Raw genomic sequence first — 19,827 nt, forward strand, 5'->3', positions numbered from 1 at the left:
TGGGTTTAGAAAATTATAGTCACACAGTAAAGAATAGAAGAGATCTGGTTTATCAGCTTCTTGTGTGAATAAATGACAAAAATCTTTGTGGACTGTAACTTCAATGTGATTAAAGTGTGTCTTAATATTAAAATTTTTTAATATTTGCATGCTAAATGCACATATATGCTGCCAAATTTAAATATAATATATATATATATATATGTGTGTGTGTGTGTGTGTGTTCGTGTGTGTGTGTGTGTGTGTGTGTGAGAGAGAGATGTCTTCAATGTGTGTGTGTGTGTGTGTGTGTGTGTGTGTGTGTATTATACAGTAAATGAATGGACTAAATGAATGGACGTGGAGTGTCCAAAGAGCCAGAGGGAATTCTATGTGGATCTGACCACAACTAGGATAACAAATACCAAACTTTATTATTTTAGAGACTATGAAGTTAAAAATTGACCCAATATTCTTTAATAAAGAGCTGAAGACCTAGGTAGCAGATTTGAGCATGGTCCTAAATAATTAGAATTTTCTAAAAATGTACCAAATCAGCGAGTTCCCAGTCATTGTTAGAGAATTCATTCAGAGACTAGAGTCATTCTTTTTAGAAAGGCAGTAAAGAAGGTTCTTACATGGTATGGAAAGGCAACGATCATTTTCTTAAACTTTAGGGTAAATTTTTTCTCCCAGATGATAATAATAGCAGTTTTACAACAAATTTATTCTCATAAGCTTAAGAAATACTCCCTTGTCCTTATTTTCTGGCCACTGCTTCTCTCCCATCTGTGTGCTTTAACTGGACTCCATAAAGACTTCAAGTGGATGTTCAGTGATGATTCTGGTTTATGAGCTTGGTTCATGAAGACAAATACCTTCCTCGTAATTAATCAAAACTAAACTAAATTTTAAAATGGTTTTATATTATTTTCCTCCCTACAAGGGCGTAGTGGCACACGCCTATAATCCTAGCAGCTTGGAAGGTTGAACTTGCAATCCTACTGCCTCAAAGTCTAGCCTCAGCAACAGTGAGGTGCTAAGCAACTTAGTGAGACCCTGTCTCTAAATAAAATACAAAATAGGGCCTGGAATGTGGCTCAGGGGTCAAGTTCCCCCAGTGGTCAAGTTTCCCCAGTGGTCAAGTTCCCCCAGTGGTCAAGTTCCCCCGGTGGCCAAGTTTCCAGGACCAACCCCTACCCTCAAGTTTATTAAGTACTATGAGGTAGGCATTCAGATATGCTTTCCCACCTTGCTCCTCTAGGAAAACTTACTAATAAAATAAACATAATAATTTCAAACTTTCATATCTAAAAAGTGACTTGCTTTCAAAAGGTAGAGCTTTGGGGGGAAAAAAAGGAAACAACTAAATTATAAATTAAACAAACAAAAATACTCTTATTTTTTTTTCCTTGTACCAGGAATTGAACTCAGGGGCACTCGACCACTAAGTCACATCCCCAGCCCTATTTTATCTCACTGAATTGTTTAGCGCCTCACAGCTTCACAGTAGCCGAGGCTGGCTTTGACCTTGAGGCTGGCTTTGAACTTGTGATCCTCCTGCCTCAACCTCTGGAGCCACTGGAATTACAGGCATGAGCCATAGTGCCAGGCTTATCTCTTATCTTTAAAAATGCTTGAAACTGGGGCTTGGGATGTGGCTCAAGTATTAGCGCACTTGCCTAGCATGCGTGAAGCACTGGGTTTGATTCTCAGCACCACATAAAATAAATAAATAAATAAAGATATTTTTAAAAAAATGCTTGAAACTCAGGGAGAAAACCTCTTAGAAAACATCTGCTTTCATGCTTATTAAATCTATGGCAAAAGACTATAATTTTTTTTTGTTATGAAATACTTGTAAAGTTCCCAAACATTAAATTCTGCTTTCAGTACGGGAAGTGTATTGCCATCTTAGCTATAGGTTTTAATAATCACTATACTGTTTATTGGGAAAACCTGGAACTCAGCACTTTTTCCTAAATGCTCCCTAGAAACAGAGCCGGCTGCTTCCCGAGAGCTTGCGTCTCCCCCCTGCTATGTCCTCATAATACCAAAAAGCTAGGGGACGGCAATCCAAACACATGACCTGTGACAAAAGCTACATTCCTCTTCTCTGACAATGAAAACATAGAGGACTATGGTAGCTAAGTTGAGAGAGCTACCCTGGCATGTGCAAGGGCCTGGATTTGATCACCAGTAAAGGAAGGAAGGAAGGAAGGAAGGAAGGAAGGAAGGAAGGAAGGAAGGAAGATAAAGTAGAGCAAAACAAAAACTTCTAGGTAAAACAACCTGTCATCAAAAGAAATTTAAGTAATTTTAAAAGGTTTTGAGTATATTTATTAATTAAAAAATTTCACCCCAAGGACTGGGGATATAGTTCAGTGGTAGACCATTCGCCTAGTATGCTTGGGTTTAATTCCCAGCACCACAAAAACAATACAAAATAAAATGATCACCCCTTAGACATCAAATATTATCCATAAAGTTCTCAAATTTCTCTTCCTATAGTGAAAACATCTATAATGCCAGTGAAATTTGAATACTAAGTACATTCCTAAGTTCTCCCAAAATAGCCTAAACCACATAAACTCAACTGTAACAAACTTAATTTTGGTAAGATACTTTAGGGAAAAAATGTGAAGTATCAAATATTCCACAAGTGTTACTTACAATTAAGTAAACGGAGATTCAACCTCTGAAATAATGTAACTGTGCATATGAGATTATCATGCTTTGACACTTGAAGTCCTAACTCTACAAACCCTACAACCCCTCCCAGCAATGGGCAGGTGCTATATCTATTTTAAGAAGGGTTCAGCAAGGGGCAAAGAGAAATAAGAGATACAAAAAAGATCATAGAGTGAACGCTTTCTTTAAAGGGTATGACTAAGTACCTATGTAAGCAGACACTGGGCATGATATTAAGACACAGCCTTTGTCCTAGGATTTTCAGAGTTTGTAGAGCAGGCAAACATAAACAAATGATTAAAGGGAGTTTGAAGTCTGAGGAACAACTGTGCCACAAATATGAAGTGCTCTTGATGTGTGCTCCTGAGCTGGGTCATTAAGGAAAAAGGGAAGTTCATCAGGAGAGGTACAGCAAGGACACAGCAAATGTGTGAATAGAATGTCATGTTGAAGATCTACAGACTGAGAGATCTAAAGGACAGCACAGTGATGAAGAGGCTGGACATGAGTTACAGCCAGGTCAGGAATACCAATCACAGGATTTGATCTCTTCCTTGCAGACCAATGAAAGATCAGGAGCCAGATCAGGACCATCAGGCATAGAGTTTGATTATTATTTTTTTTTTTTTTGCTGTTTTTTTTTTTTTGTTTGTTTGTTTTTCAGCATTGGGGACGGAACCCAAGGGTACTCTACAACTGAGCTACATCCCTAAACGTTTTTATTTTTTATTTTGACATAGGGTCTCACAAAGTTGCCCAGGCTAGTCTCAAAATATAGGCAGTAGGAAAACATTTTGAAAAATATTTAAAATAAACTCTGCTCACTTGCTAAATACATTTTATTAAAAATTAAAAGCAACAATAATAAAATATACGTAGTAGGGAAACTGAACTGAGTTCTTTAGATTCCTGATTTCCAGGGATATTGAAGAGGGGGTAAGAACTCCTGTATCTCATTCATCTCTGTGCTGATCAGATAAACTCTCTTTGGGGAAGGTCCTACAGATGTGCACTTAAGAATGAGCATACTGGAGCATTTTAAACTGACCACTTAAAGGAGGAAAAAAAAAAAAAACAAAAACAAAAGCCCACAACCAAGCTCAATGGTACATGCATATATCCCAGCAATTCCCAGGCTGAAGCAGAAGGATCCCAAATTTGAGGCCAGTCTCAGCAAATTAGGCCTAAGCAACTCGGTGAGACCCTGTCTCAAAATAAAGATTAAAAGGGGTGGAGTATGGCTAAGTGGTGAAGTGTCCCAGGATTCAATCCCTGGTATCAAAAAAAAAAAAAAAAAAAAAAAGAAAGAAAGAAAAAAATAGAAAAGAAAAAGAAAAAAAGAGAAGCAGGGGTAACAATGAGGGAATAATTCATAGAACTAAGGTGATTCTGAAGACTAGAAAAATAGGTAAAGGTGTATCTAAGCTGATTTGAGGGTATGGATACAAAGAAAAATGTAGTTGTTACTGCCCAGCAAGTTCAATGTTCTCAATGAAGTGGGAGCAATTGGCAGAAAGGATTAAGGACGGTTTTGTTTGTTGTTGTTGTTGCTGTTGTTTGTGCATGAGCCCACATGCAAGTATATGGGGAAATCCAAAATCTTGAGACATGGCAAAGGTATTTTTAAAAAGTCCTTCTAAGATCCTCAGCAAATTTCCAGGACTGTACATGTCCTTGGTTGAAAATTATAAGTGTTAGACACAAACACAAGGAAAATCACATGATCATAAACTCTCCTGGAAAATCATTACAATTCTTCCAATCTTCTCAATGTTTAAAATCTAAGATAACTCACACTATCCTCATATTTTGAGAACAGTATTCTCTAGATTAACATCTGCAATTTTGAGTAAACATTTCAGAGGCTTTTTTTTTTTTTTTTCATTTCAACTTTCTTTGAGAAAGCAAAGTGTTTTCACCAAGACTCTTTCATTTCTGCTTAAAATATCCTGTGAGACTTATAGAAGCAAGTGATACTTCACCTTTTGATGAGGAAACTGAAATACAAGAATGGTGAAAATGACTTTCTGGAGCACAGCCTAGTTCAGCATGACTTACTTGTTCTAAACGCCAAGAACACATGGTATGTGTATACTTTTTAATGCAAAAAATGCTACAGAGCTCTTTGTGAATTTAGGAATTACCAAAGTTCTCAGGTAAATTCCATGAGAAGGTCAATGGTCTTGTCTGAGTTTCGTGAGGTAAACAGATTACTGAGACCACTCTGGCCCTCAACATGTATCCAAGGCACCATAAGCAACAGAGGTTTTTCCTTTCACCTAGTTCAGCCACAATTTATACCATCCTGTGGCATGTGTAATGGAAAGAGTAAAGAAATGCATAAGGAAATAACTATAGCGCTCTTATCAACAGAAAAAAAATTATTTAAAATTAACTCTGCTCCCTTGCTAAATACATTTTATTAAAAATTAACAATAATAAAATATAGGTAGTAGGAAAACAGTTTGAAAAGTGCACTATATTAGGTGAACTGTAGGATCTAATTTTGTTTTAAAATTCTGGGACAGTCTGATGTATGGTTATATGCACTTTTAGTCCCAGCTATTTGGGAGGCTGAGGTGGGAGGATCACTCATGCTCACAAGTTTGAGGCCGGCCTGGGCAATACAGCAAAACCCCATCTCAAAACTAACTAAATAAATAAATAAAATTTATTTCATTAGTCTTCACAGAACAATGAGTATGAACATCATCTCATAAGAATGATCTGTAAGGAAGAAACACTGAAGTTTTAATCTTAAAGTCTAGGTGGTGATTTAAATTTGAAGAACGATGAGGAGGCAGATTAAGACCATCAGGCATAGAGTTTGATATTTTTGTTTTGTTTTGTTTTGCTGGGTTTTTGTTTGTTTGTTTTTCAGCATTGGGGACGGAACCCAAGGGTACTCTACAACTGAGCTACATCCTTAAACCTTTTTATCTTTTATTTTGACACAGGGTCTCACTAAGTTGCCCAGGCTAGTCTCAAACTTGCAATTCTCCTGCCTCAGGCACAGAGTTAGATCTATTTTCTATAGCTTAATAGGTTTTCCAGTCTGATAAGAAAAGCCTTTTTTAAAAAATATATATATTTTTTAGTTATAGATAGATAGATAGATATGATACAGTTTACCTATCTATCTGTCTGTCTATCTATCTATCTATCTATCTATCTATTGTGGAGCAGGTACCAGGGGTTGAATTTAGGGGCACTCAACCACTGAGCTATATCCCCAGCCCTGGTTGTTGTAGTTTATTTAAAAACAGGATCTCCCCCAAGTTGCTTAGGGCCTTGCCATTGCTAAAGCTAGCTTTGAACTCGCGATCCTCCTGTCTCTTAGCCTCCCAAGCCACTGGAATTATAGGAGTGCACCACGATGCCCAGCTTATTTATTTATTTTTATGTGGGGCTGAAGATTGAACCTAGTGCCTCACACATGCTAGGCAAACGTTCTGCCCCTGAGCTATAGCCCCAGGGCCAAGAAAAGCCTCCCCCCCACAAAGATTAACAGAAAGAGTCCAACATTAGAAATAACTACTACTTCTCAAATGACTGAATTTATTTTGATTTATTTTAATTCTGGCAACTTCAATAATGAATGTGAGTGGAAGAAAAGTGATTAAGTCAAAAGTGAAGTCTCTAAACAAGTTAGATTTTCTTCATGAGAAACAGTTTTAAATGTCCACACTTATTGGAAATATAGCTGAAGACAGTGCTAATAAACCAAACTTCTAATACTTTTCTCCACAAGCAAGCTGGCAAAATCTCTTAACATTTCTTAAAGACCGCATGGAAAAGAGGGGCAAAATTCTCAGTGTTGTGGAGACCTAGGGAGAGACCAAGTTCTGTAATAGCTGACAACATGAACTTAGAGAATTCATGTAACATCTCTAGGTAGCCTTGACAGATGATCCAGTAGAACAAGGTGTTATCTACTAGATTCCAATCAATAACATTTTATTATTACCGCAACTTGGAATAAAAATATAGGAATTGGGGACTGGGATTGTGGCTTAGTAGTAGAGCACTTACCTAGTACGTGTGAGGCCCTGGGTTTGATTCTTAGCGCTACATATAAATAAATAAAATAAAGGTCTATTGACAACTAAAAAGATAAACAAACAAAAATATATAGGATTTGGATATATATATTTTGATGTAGACAGATTTTTTTCACCATGTTAGTATTTGCCTAGGTTTTAAATAAATAGGAAAAGTGGTTCCTAGAAACTTAATTCAGTTTATATGTCAAGAATGACATGAACTTTATCTTTAGTAGTCTTAAGGATGTCTACATTGGGTTGTCTTACCTCATTTACTCTGAATTCAAACTCCCAATATACCCCAAATTTCTCTTTCCTTTAATGGCAAAACTGGTCATTTTAAAACTGAGAGAAATCTTTGATTCTTTTTCATCTCCTTTGTGCCATCAGCAATTAAGTCTACATGATTTTTCCTTAAAGTAGATATCAGATCTATATTCCCATTTCATTCTTGCCTCTCTTCTCATAATCCATATTCTTAGTCTCACTCTTGAATCAATGCAGAATAGCACCCCTCTCCCTACTCCTCCAAATTTGTCAGAAATAATATTACTGAAGATGTGAATCCTCTACCTATCTGCTTTATTTGTTTGCAATATTCCCAGGACAGCACCTTTAGTCTGGTCTTAGGATTTTACAAACTTTGGCCTTACCCTGTTCTTCCACCGTTCTTCTATTTGCCAACATAGACTCTCTACAAGGTAGCCTCCCCACCCCTGCCCTCGAAGCTAAGAACATCCTTATTTTACTCCATCTCATACTCTTTCCCCTTCACTTCTCTTCACTCGGATGTTATTTCTTATTATCTACCCAAATTCTTCTTATCCTTTAAGATCCAGGTGCTAGCAGGCCACCTCCCCTTGTGAATCCTCCTTTAACTGGTATAGTTCAAATGAACTGCGCCCTTTCTTGAACTTCTAAAGTTCTCATTTATTCTAAGTTTTCCTTGGTATTTGAGTAAATACTTATTGTTGGTATATGATGGAACTGTATAATCTTCCCTTGAACATTCTCAACTACTGTATTCCCAATTACTACTTCAATGCTATGCAATTTCTTTTTTTCTCCTCTTCCTTCCTTCCTTTTTTTTTTTAAAAAAACAAAAACAAAACAAACAAACAAACAAACAACAACAACAAAAAAAAAAACAGATGGGGTCTGGACATGTTTTCCAAGCTGACTCTGAACTCTTGGACCCAAATTCTTGATTCTCCTGCCTCAGCTTCCTGCTTATCTGGGACTTCAGGCATGTACCATAATACCCTGCTTTCTCATTTATATTTGTTTAGTACTTCTTGGTATTTAGCATAAAGTGCATATTACTTATTTATCTTGATTTTGTTTGTCTCCTACTCCAGATTCTAAATTCAACAAGAACAGATTTTTGTCTATTTTGCTCATTAATACATTCCTAGTTCCTAGTATTTGATAGGTAAAAAAAAATTATATATATAAAGAAATAGTTTCAAATGAATTTATATTTTTAAAACTGAAAGAGGGCTGAGGGTGTAGCTACGTGGTAGAGAATTTGCCTAAAATGCATGAGACTCTGGGTTTGATCCCAGCAATACAAAAAATAAATTAAAAATGATAAAAAATAAAATAAAATAAAAAGTGAAAGAAACATTAAGAATACTAATAAGTAATAAAACAAGTACTATTATAAAATAAAGGATTTTAGATGTGCCAGGCCTTATACATATTATCCACATAGCAATCCTTTCATTATTACTTATTATTACTTACTTTCCTCACTGCCAAATAAAGCAAGTCTTAAAAGAAGTTAAATAATTTTCCCAAGAACACACCCCTAATAAATGTACTAAAAATAAATGTCTCAGTCCTATTTACTACCGAAAAAAGTCCTTAGCTAAGCTAATCTAACTGTATAAACTAGAAGTAAAATAAGATGTTGGGGGATGTGGGACAAGAACTCTTCAGAAAGCTACTTATAAAAGCTTTTTCCCAAGCAGTGAATTATTTTAATTTCTTATTAGCAATTTATCTTACATTTTTCCATGAACTTATACACTTCCTTCCTTACCCACCCTTCACCTCCAAGTAGAAAAAAAAAATCTTCTGACTAATGCTATGATTTCACTAAAGAGATAAAAATTCCATCTCAGTTCTCATGTAAAGGACAAGAACAGAATGAGTAGCCACAGTCCTTACCCACAGTGTGAAGAAAAGCAATCATTAAAGGAGGAGGGGAAAGGTAAAGAATGCTTTATTCACGATTACCTAAAATTTTCCAGCATGAGAGGGGAAAGAGGAAGTCTATTTTCAGTGACAATTATTACTCTAAAAATATTAACATGCAAGGGGAAAATTTTCATTCTGAGAGTCACTACTGTGCTGAGTTCTCTTTCCCTCACAATGACTTAAAATTCCCAGAGTAGAGAGGTAATCTAGGCAGATGCACTTGCCCTATGAAAATGGCAACATCCAGGAATCATGGGAGTTGAAATGAGGACAAACTGGAAAGGATTTCTCAACACCAGGTCAGTCTCTAAGAAGTATCAAGTGTCAGAGTGGATACTTATATCTTCAGGCGGCTGGGATGAAGGCAGAGATTACAGCCACATAGCTTTTTAGAAGATTTGTTATGCTCAATGCATAAACAAGATTCAGTGAAACTGAAGCTGAATTAACAGCTGAAAGAATTACAAAAGGAAAAAAAATGCCTAATACTTTCTTTTTTCTACCTAACCTCTAATTTCTTCCTATAATGCCCCTATCATTTTAACTGGCTTCTCTACAGGCAAAGATAGAGTAGGTTTCAAGCTAGTTTTCATCTTAAATATTTTGGAACAAAATCACATTTGTTCCTTACTTCTATGCATGCACATAAGTGAAAAGGATTTGATAAAGAACACATAGCTTGATATACTCATTCGCAGTTCAGTGGTATTCAGAGCAAACTGCTCTTTGGGTCAATTTTAAGACCCAGATGAAAAAAAGTGTCTGGTGTTTTCCTCTCTCACTGTCATGTATTTCCAGAAATTCTCGGGAAGAATCACAAAGACTCTCCTGAAATCTATCATTCCACACTTTAGTTCTCTGCCATGTTGTTATGAGAACTGGCTGCTTAGACTCAGTATGTGCTTGCTGGTCAGACCAGCAAATAAATACAAATGCCACTTATTTGGTCCTTAAGAAGTTTGAGACAACGTGGCCACATGTAGATTTAAAAAGGAGAGAAATAATGTAACAAGTGATTACAGATATAACAATTCTCCATGCTTATAGTTACATTTGAGTGATTACTTCTTTTTAAAAAATTCTGAGGTATCATGAATCTGATGGGGGGAAAAAAGCTTCCTTTAATGCAGGAAAATACAGACATATATAGAGGTCAGTACACAAGGTTAGCCAACTCCTTGATCTTAAAATCTATCCCATGTGTCCTAAGCACAGATAATGAAGGTATTTGAGAGGGTAACTTAGAACAGATGGTTGGAGCTAGGCATGGTGGCACATGCCTGTAATCCCAGCAATGTGGGAGGCTGAGTCAGGAGGATCACAAGTTCAAGGCCAGCCTGAACAATTTAGTAAGACCCATCTTCATTACATAAATAAGGCCTGGGAATGTGGCTCAGTGGTAAAGCGCCTCTGGGTTTAATCCTGGTATGAAGTAACAAACAAACAAACAAACAAAAAACTATATTTTCAAACCAAGCACCAACTGTCCCCATTGTCATACCAGCAGTTCGATCCCTCACTGCTCCTCCTGGATCATGTCCTGTTGGCTGCTGCTGAGCCCATCTCCTGCTTCCACATGTGGCAACTCAACAGGAGCAAGGGCAAGTAGATAATCTTGAGAGGGTCTGCTGCTGAATGTTTGCCAGCCTAGAAAAGACAAGAGTTTGAAAGTTTTTAAGTCTGCAAAATGAATTAAGTCATATACATCTGTTATTTAAAATACTACATGAGTGTTAGGGGTTTTAGAATCCTATATGTGGAGGTTTCCATCACATGGTTGGCTGTTACAATATTTAGGGTTAGAGGATCTTTCTCAAGCAATAATGCCCTCAAAAGCACCAAGAATAGTATTCCCTAACGTGTAGAGAGCATTGTGCAGTGCCCAAAGCACATGTGGTCTCCACATCTTGACTGCAATAATCCATTAGGCTTGGGAACCAGTGGTTTAAATTATGATCTGTTGAATCCAATGTTTCTTAGCCTGGGCTACTAAGAATATCATTTGGGTGTGAAGCTGAGCCCTTATGCTCAGAGATTCTGATCTACTGGGTAAGATGTAAGCTACTCACAGGTAATTCTATGGTGAAGCCAGGATTGAGAATCATTAGTTTCCACCCTTGTACCTAGAGGATCTTTATGTAGGATGAATTTAACTCATAAATGGTAAATACGTATCCAGTTTATACCATGTTAAGGCAATGCACTACATGCTCTGGAATAGGTATAGCGTAAGAATATGTGGGTCCTATGCTCAAACACTTTAATTTAGTGGGAGACACATAATTTTTAAGAGATCACTCAAGAAGATAGAGACTTTAAAAGCATAACCTAAGTAAACAATCTGTGGTAAGCTTTTATATTTTTTATTAAGTAAACTCATATGATACTGACTCTAATTAAATTAAAATGTTAAGATGGAAATTATAATCATCAAAGCAACCAGTAAAAATAAAATAATGTGTCATTGAAATGATAGGAAAGAATCTGAGTGATATAGTTATTTGTTAAGAGTATTGATAGTCACAGTAGTGCTAATTGTCCAATATTAAGAAATAACTCAAATGTTCTTAAAGCACACACCCTGATTGACTCTCATAGATTCTGTATAGTTCAGCAGCTGTATTTACAATTATAATGCATGATGTCAGGCAAAATACAATTATGGTTAAATTAAAAAAAACATAACCTAAGTAAGACTTCATTGGTCAAAGATATAGTAAAAACCTTGGGTGCTATAAAAAGCAGAGATGACTATGCACTGGAATAAGGGAGAAAGTTTAAAACATGAGAGAAGTCCACTAAGTCTAAGAGCAGGGTGAAAGTCAGAGGAGAGAGAGAGAGAGGAATGGGAAGAGAGAACTGTTTTCAGGCAAAAATACAGCCGCAGGGATAAATGGAGGGAGATGAAAAAGCTCACTTTGAAGGATTTCTCTAAAGGTGCATTAGAAATATTTGGGGATACAGATAAATAAAATAAAATCCAAACAGTTTAGTAAAATGGCTAATGGAGTTGAGCCATTTTCCTGAATATCTGTAAATAGTATTTGAATATCCTGAAATAGTATCCAGAATAGTATCAGAAGATGTTCAAGTTCAGGTTCTGGAGGTTTTCCATAAATTACTGGGTTCTTAGAGAATGCCAGCTACTATGCTAAATGTACTACAAGTTATTTCATTTAACATTCTCAAAAAACCTGGCAAGGTAGTTATTATTATTATTTCCATTTTATAGCATAGGAAAGGAGGGCTCAACTTGTTCTCAAAGTCACAGAGTTAAGAAATAATAAGCTCAGTCTGGGATATAGTATTTCTTCAGAAGTATGGCATCATAAAAGTCAAGATTTAGTTTTTCTGAGATATAATTCACATACCATAGAGTCCACCCATTCAAAGCATAGAATGTTAGTGGATTTTAGTATTTTCAAAGTTGGGCCACTACTGCCTATCATGACTACGGAATTGTAGATTGTTTTCATCACCCTCCCCAAACACATCCAATACCCTCTAGGAGTCAGTTCTCATTCAACCCTCCCATGGCTCTTGGTGACCACTAAATCCACTTTGTATCTATGGATTGGCCTATTCTGTATATTTTACACAAATGAAATTATGTAAAATTTGACCTTTGAGTCTTGTTTCTTTCCCTTGATATGTTTCTGAAGGTTCAAGCATGTTGTACTCTGTTTCTTTTTATGGCTGAGTAATATTTCACCCATAGATATACCAGATTTTCTTTGTCTACTAATGAGATACATTGGAGTTATTTTTGTTTTTTAATATTACAAATATTAACATTCATTTAATACATTTATTAACATATATTAACATTCATTTCCAAGGGATTTCTTTTATTGTGATAAATATATGTAATATAATACTTGCCATTCTAGCCACATGTAAGTATAGATTTTTGTGTCATTGAGGACACACTTGAGCAACCCTCATCAACATCCACAGAGAACTTTTTCATCTTCCCAAACAGAAACTCTGTACCTACTAAGCAAAAACTCACCATTCTCCCCTCTCCCAGCTCTAGCAACCACTCTACCTTCTTTTTAATAATTTTTAAATTTGTTTTAATTATTTATACATGATATAGAATACATTTATGCACTTTGATATATCATACATAGATGGGATATAATTTCTCATTTTTCTGAGTGTACATGTTGTAAAATCATATTGGTCATAGAGTCACATATATGCATAATGTAATAATGTCTTTTTCGTATTCCTATCCTTCCTATTTCAACATCCCCTCCCCTCACCTCCCTTCACTTCCCTTTATCTAATCTAAGGTAATGCCTTATTGTGAATTAGCATCCACATTAGAGAAAATATTCAGCCTTTGGTTTTTTGGAATTGGTTTATTTCATTTAGCATGACATTCTCCAACTCCATCCATTTACTGGCAAATGCCATAATTTTATTCTTCTTTAAAGCTGAGTAATATTCCATTGTGTATATATACTCCATTTTCTTTATCTATTGAAGGACACCTAGGTTGGTTCCATAATTTAGCTATTGTGACTTGGAACTGCTGTAAACATTGACATGGCTGTATTACCGTAGTATGCCAATTTTAAGTCCTTTGGGTATAAACCAAGGAGTAGGATAGCTGGATCAAATGGTGGTTCCATTACCCATTTTTCTCCATACTGCTTTCTATTTCTATGAATGTGACTGTCCTAGGTGTATCATATAAAAGGAACCATAAAATTTGTCCTTTTGTGTCCAGGTTATTTCACGCGGCACAAAGTCTTTACAATTCATCCATGTTGTGCATGTATCAGAATGTCCTTCCTTTTTAAGAAGGACTAACAGGCAGGCCATTGTGGGTATGTGTGCCACATGTTGTTTATCCATCCATCCATGGATGGACACTTGGGTTCCTTCTACCTTTTGGCCACTGTGAATAATGTTGCAATGAACATGGGTACATCATTTATGACTCTGCGTGGGCATGTTTTCAATTCTCTGAGGAGTGAAATTCTTAGGAGAGGAAGTGCTGGGTCATATGGTGATTCTGGGTTAGACTTTTGAGGAATTGCTAAGCTGCACATTAGCTGCATCACTGAACATTCTCACAGCAATGTACCAATTTTTTCACATCCTGGCCAACACTTGTCACTGGATGACTTCTTAGTGGTACCCATTCTAGTAGTAAGAACTGGTAGAAGACTTAGGTCAAGATATTGGCTTACTGCAGGAGTTCATGTGTAAAGTGAGAAGAGTCAGAGAAACAGATAATTCCAGAAAGTAATTTGAAATGAAAAGATAAGTCCTTGATACAGTACTTTAGAGGAAATCTGTGTATGCCAAATAAATAATCATTAGGCAGGTGAAGTTCAGGAAGTCTGGTTTGGAGACAAATATTTCCTTTTTTTGGTACTCGGAATTGAACCCAGGGCTACTTTACCACCCATCTAAGCCCCCAGCCCTTTTTATTTGTTATTTTGAGACAGGGTCTCACTAAGTTGCTTAGGGCCTTACTACACTGGTATGGCTGATCTTGAACTTGGAATCCTCCTGCCTTAGACGCTTGGATCACTGGGATTACAAGAGTACATCACTGCACCCAAACATCACTTTTTTTTTAAAAAGAAAGGTTCAAGGACACAGTGGTAAAACTGCAAGAGGTCACTGCCTATATATATGTACTGAAGATGCCTATGACTGAGTTTAGTAATTTATGAACCAAAAACTGGCAAAGAAACTTTTGCCTTCCTGGCTTTGTTTGTTTGTTTAAATGGTAAAAGAATACTTAAATAGTATCAGAACTTCAGCTATCACTCTCTTCCGTTGGTAACACATTGTTTATCTATTCTGCAGGATGGTAGCACCTTTGGCTCTCTTGAGTGCGCCAAGCAGGCTCAGTGAACTTGCCCTCCAAGGGCTGCTACGAGATGAGGAGTCCTAGAAAGCCACGATACGATACACTGTTATCTGGTTGGCTGGAATTAATGCTGGCAAACTATCAAGGAGAAGATGAAGTTTCAGTTTTCTGGGCCCAAAACGGCCCTTTTAGTAAAAAAGAAGCCATTCCGAACAAATAGAAGAGTCTCTATGAGAACACACTTTCTCAATGACTGATGATCCTGGTTTTGCTCAGCTCTGGAAAGATTCCAAAATGACACCATTCCAAGAAAAAAAAAAAAAAAAGCCACAGTGATAACTCAGATGTTTGGGCGCTTGTTTTGACAGACAAGCTTAATGATACTACTTAGGATCCTGAGGTGAGCATTGTAGGAGAAAATGCAAAACATCGTCAGCCAGCTTATACAATAAGTTTCCCCTCTGACTGAACATACTGCAAGTTAAAACAAAGAAACAACTAACTCATCACTTAGTCCAACAGAAAAAACATGAGAGTAAATGCTGAAGAGTGTTAAGGTAAGAGGCCTGGGGATTGGGGGGAGGACTCCAACAGCGACAGCCTGTGGGCACCTTTAAATGTTCTCACCCCCTCACACATCTATAGTTTTAATTGAATGAAATAAACTTTATAAAAGTTGTCATCTTTCTGAGGATAATACAGCTCGTGTGTGTTTTCTGAGACAGAAACCTATTCTGATTTCATCTGTATTAAGTATTCACTATATTTTCAAAGGAAATATCTACGTCTGCAATATTTTCTAGAATGTAGATTTAAAAAAAAAATAGTTAAGATTTACAGAAAGCATTCTGAGTCACTTGATCTTTAGTGTACTATCAGTTGTGTGCATCAGCACACGCTTCACAGGTGCCAGGGCCTCTAGAGCCTGCCCCCCTACCCCCCACGCTTCCATAAGTTTACAGGAGACACAAGGAAGAAAACATTACATTTTGGCGAAAGATAAGTTATTCTATATTTCAAACCCTAGAAGCAGACTTTTCTTTCAAAACAACAACAAAATCTCAAAAACAAGTCACTCAAACTACAAACACGTACACATCTATACAAGCTATGCACATCTTGTAGAAGAATCTTTTTTTTTTTTTTGGACACTAAATGCATTCTTTTTCAATAAATGGATCCATCACTGATCAAATGTCATCAAGTACTTCTGTTACCAACAGGAAGCCATGTTTATCATGCTGGATCTAGTCCTTCCTTTTTCTTCTGTGCTATTAGCATGCCCGTCTTGCAAGTGTCTTCGAAGCTTCTCAGCAAAAGATGTTTCCTTCCTGTTGAAATGCTGCCTCGGCTGCTTCTCTGCCCAACGCAGTTTTCCTCTAGGTCTAAATGGGGTCAGACCAGACTGCACTGAGCAGCAGGGTTACTGACCTCAGCGGGTTATATCCACAAAATGTTTCTCCCCTTACTTTCTCTCTTTCTCCAAGTAAATTATCCCAACTGTCCAGTGCCCAAGGGACAAACTATTTCAGCATGTCAGCAACTTGGCTCCTATTAATACTTTAAAAATCACAACATAAAATAAAATTACTACTTAGCAGTTAAAGCTCTAAGAAGAAAGTTAAAGAAAGACCATTTATACTCTCAGTTCCAACATACAAAAAGTGGTAACTCTCAAGCAAGAATTCAGGAAGCATTTGCAGAATAAATTCCAGAAATAAAACCTAGCAAGCTTATTTCTAGTTGTCAGTCTTTGCAGAACTAAAATCAGCAAACAAATTTAAAATAATTATCAGTAGTTATAAACTATTTAGCACAGTATTTACAATGCACATAGATTTTTTGAGAACTCAAGAATGTAAAAGGTACATGTATAAATTCAGTTGGCACTGTGTGAGAATTATAAATTAAGATATACAATTTCCAGAAACAAACAAAAATTATGAGGAAAGAGGTAAAAAAATAGGTATTTTTTAAATCCAAGATGGAAAGCCCACCTTAAAGGAAGACACTGTGACACTATATAAAAAAACCAAACATAAAAAGTCTGTATAAATTCCTGCACCTGAGACACAATTTCTATGATACTCCAACACTTGTTAATACTTTAACTCTTTGGTCAGAGACTGGAACAACATAAGGTATGCCCAAAATCTTTTTTTTTTCCCCAGTAATGGGATTTGAATCCATGGGCCTCGCACATGCAAGGCAAGTGATCAGCCACCAAGCAACATTTCCAAACCCTTTAAAAATTAATTAATTAATTAATTAAGATTGAGATAAAGTCTTGCTAAGTTGCCCAAATTTGGACTCATACTTTAGATCATCCTGCCTCAGCTACCCAAGTGGATACGATTACAGGTGGGGCGCCTGGCACCAAAATCTTAATTCTGAAAAGTCAGTGAATAATATGATTTACTTCACTAAAATAGAATATGTAATTCCTACAACAGAATTGTCTCCTAATAGAAATACTATGTAGTAAAAGTAGAATAAAGTTTTAAAGGGATGTAAAAGGGTAAAAAGAGGGCTTCAATGAATTTAAATATTTCAACTGTCATAGTTCATTTTTCTTCATTTAAAAACCTTTTTTTTTTTTTTCTTTTTAGGTATCGGTGTTTGTCTTTGTATCACTGACCACAGGACACAAATTCTACTGGGAACTAGGTTGTCCTAATGACTCTTAGGACACCTTCTCTCCCCTGTTCCCATAACTCATAAGCAAACCAAGAATATAGACTGTAGAAGAAATACCAAAAGATAAGTTAATAAGTTTCACTCTAATCATTCTTAATCTTATGACCTTGGGCTGATCATTTAAGGAAACTGAGGACTAGAGAAGTCTATAGAGGGTTGAGTTCTATTTTCTTTGTTCTAACTCTACTGTCCAATTTGATACAGATGGAACAAATACATATTTAAGAAAAAGATCACTGCACAAATTGATAAGGAACAAAAACATGAGCAACATCCTATTGATAGAATCATGCCAATTTATACACACTTACACAGTAAAACTTTACAAAGAATACTCACTAAACTGTAACGTGTAACTGTAACTGACAGTCACAATGTTCATTATTGAGTCCAAAGAAATTTCACAACACATATATTCCTTTATATTTGATACTTTCATATTGTAAAGTAATGTACTGAATTCTTGAGAGTAATGAGTCTGCTGCCACAGTTTAATTAGACTGAATTACTAACTGCATGCATTCATAATAGCCATATATTAAGAATCAATAAGTAGACCCTAAGTGCCTTTTACGAACTGTTTCAAATCTACACCATTAACCTAGATATTTAAAAAAACGGCTCATTTTTTTCTATTTTTTTGAGAAAGTTATTAGGCTTATATTAATCCTACTTTCCAATTTCTTCAAGACAGATAGGAAGTAAAAGAATAAATTACTTATTTATTTATTCACTTACTTATATTTTGTGGTAGTGAGGATTGAACCCAGGACCTCATGCACACTAGGTTAGCATTCTAACACAGAGCTACATCCCCAACCCAAGAATAAATTTTTAAATCATTATGTTATAAATTATTCAGAACCCAAAGAATATCTTCTACTAAGGATGCTGTAAGTCTTATGACCTATAAGATTTGAAGCTGTTACATTAATATCATCAATACAAACATTAAAGGATCAATCTGAAAACTTAATACTTGATGAGATGGAAAACTATATATAAAATAAAAATTTTTATACTATAAAACTGCTGAAATTTGTTACTTTTTTTCCCCAATAGCATTACTTCAGAAACAATACTGACAAAGTTTTCTTTCTTTCTTTCTTTGGTATCAGTGATTAAGCCTGGGATACCTAACAGATGAGCAACACCTCCAGCCCTTTTTATTTTTTACTTTGGCTTAGGACCTCCCTAAATTGCTGAGGCTGGCCTCAAACTTGCAACATGGCCTCAAACTTCCTCCTTCCTCAGCCTCCTGAGCTGCTGGGATTACAGGCATATACCACCACACACAGCTTCAAAGTTTTCATTCTAAAAATTTAAATGAGCAAATTTCACCAAGTTGCATTTCCAGTGAAAGGGAAAGGAAAAAGAACTCAGAATATGTAAGAAAACTCAGGGGCTGTATTTACCTGGATTTTTAAATGCGAAGTGGAAGTGTCATAAAATACTTCTATTATAAGATATTCTTCAAAGCAGTTAAGTAATCATCAAGTTAAGACAAATAAATGGTGTCTCTTTTGCTATACATGAGTGGTAACCAAAATAATTAATGGCTGGCATGTCAAAGCCTGGGTCCTAATGCTAGAAGAGGGCTCTAGAAGCAGCTACAGGCCATAGGTAATTCTAGTTGCGGGACGTGGTGAGGTTGAGGGAAGCCTGGGAAGGGAGCATAGTGGCTTAGGGCAGCTGAAATTACCAGCTACCTTGGAAATACTTCAGGGACTCTCAGCATAGTCACTCTCTTGTGCACCTGCTACATATCAGCTCTGGTATTTTGCAGGATTCTTAAATCAAAGATTAAAAAAGGCATTAAGCAACTGTTGCACGTTAAATCTACCACTTGTTGGGAAAAAAAATGTAACTATTGACTTTGGTAGTAGCTAGAGAACAACATGAGGAAAGAAAACTGATGGAGGAAAATTTAAAGAAAAAATAGTTTTAACACCTTCAAAATTAAAGAAAAGTTTATTTACAGTATTAAACTTTTATAAAAAATGAGAGTATAAAGTTAAACTTTCAAGTAGTGGCCAAGATAATAGAATTTAAATATATTTCTAAGTAAAGAAGACATATAATATAAAAATTATAAGTTGAATTACACTTAGGGTTTGAAAATCATATAAATGATTGAGAAGTCCAAATAAATACTTTTTAACAAATTTACAAAATATTTTTCATAAAAGTAATTATTATCATATTGAACTGAACTTTTGTGTCTTAAAATTTCCTGGAAAAATGGTACAACTATTGCTACTTACAAACTAATTTCTTATGAATTTTCAAGACAGAACACCATAAAGTAAAAAAAAAAAAAAAAAAGATGAACTGTTACAGATGTAGGATGGTCTACACAGAGCCATGCTTTTTTTAAAA

General features: G+C 35.9%; 1 protein-coding gene across 1 annotated transcript in view; it reads right to left on the reverse strand.

Moving 5' to 3' along the window:
- Window positions 1–19,827, reverse strand: part of Tet2 (tet methylcytosine dioxygenase 2) — a 131,280-nt gene that overhangs the window by 77,370 nt on the left and 34,083 nt on the right. Inside the window, exon 2 of the mRNA XM_027935471.2 lies at window positions 10,417–10,562. The gene's annotated coding sequence lies outside the window, so the exon portion shown is untranslated. The remainder of the gene's footprint in view (window positions 1–10,416; window positions 10,563–19,827) is intronic.

This window comes from Marmota flaviventris, chromosome 7, assembly GCF_047511675.1.
Source record: "Marmota flaviventris isolate mMarFla1 chromosome 7, mMarFla1.hap1, whole genome shotgun sequence".
NCBI lineage: Eukaryota > Metazoa > Chordata > Mammalia > Rodentia > Sciuridae > Marmota > Marmota flaviventris.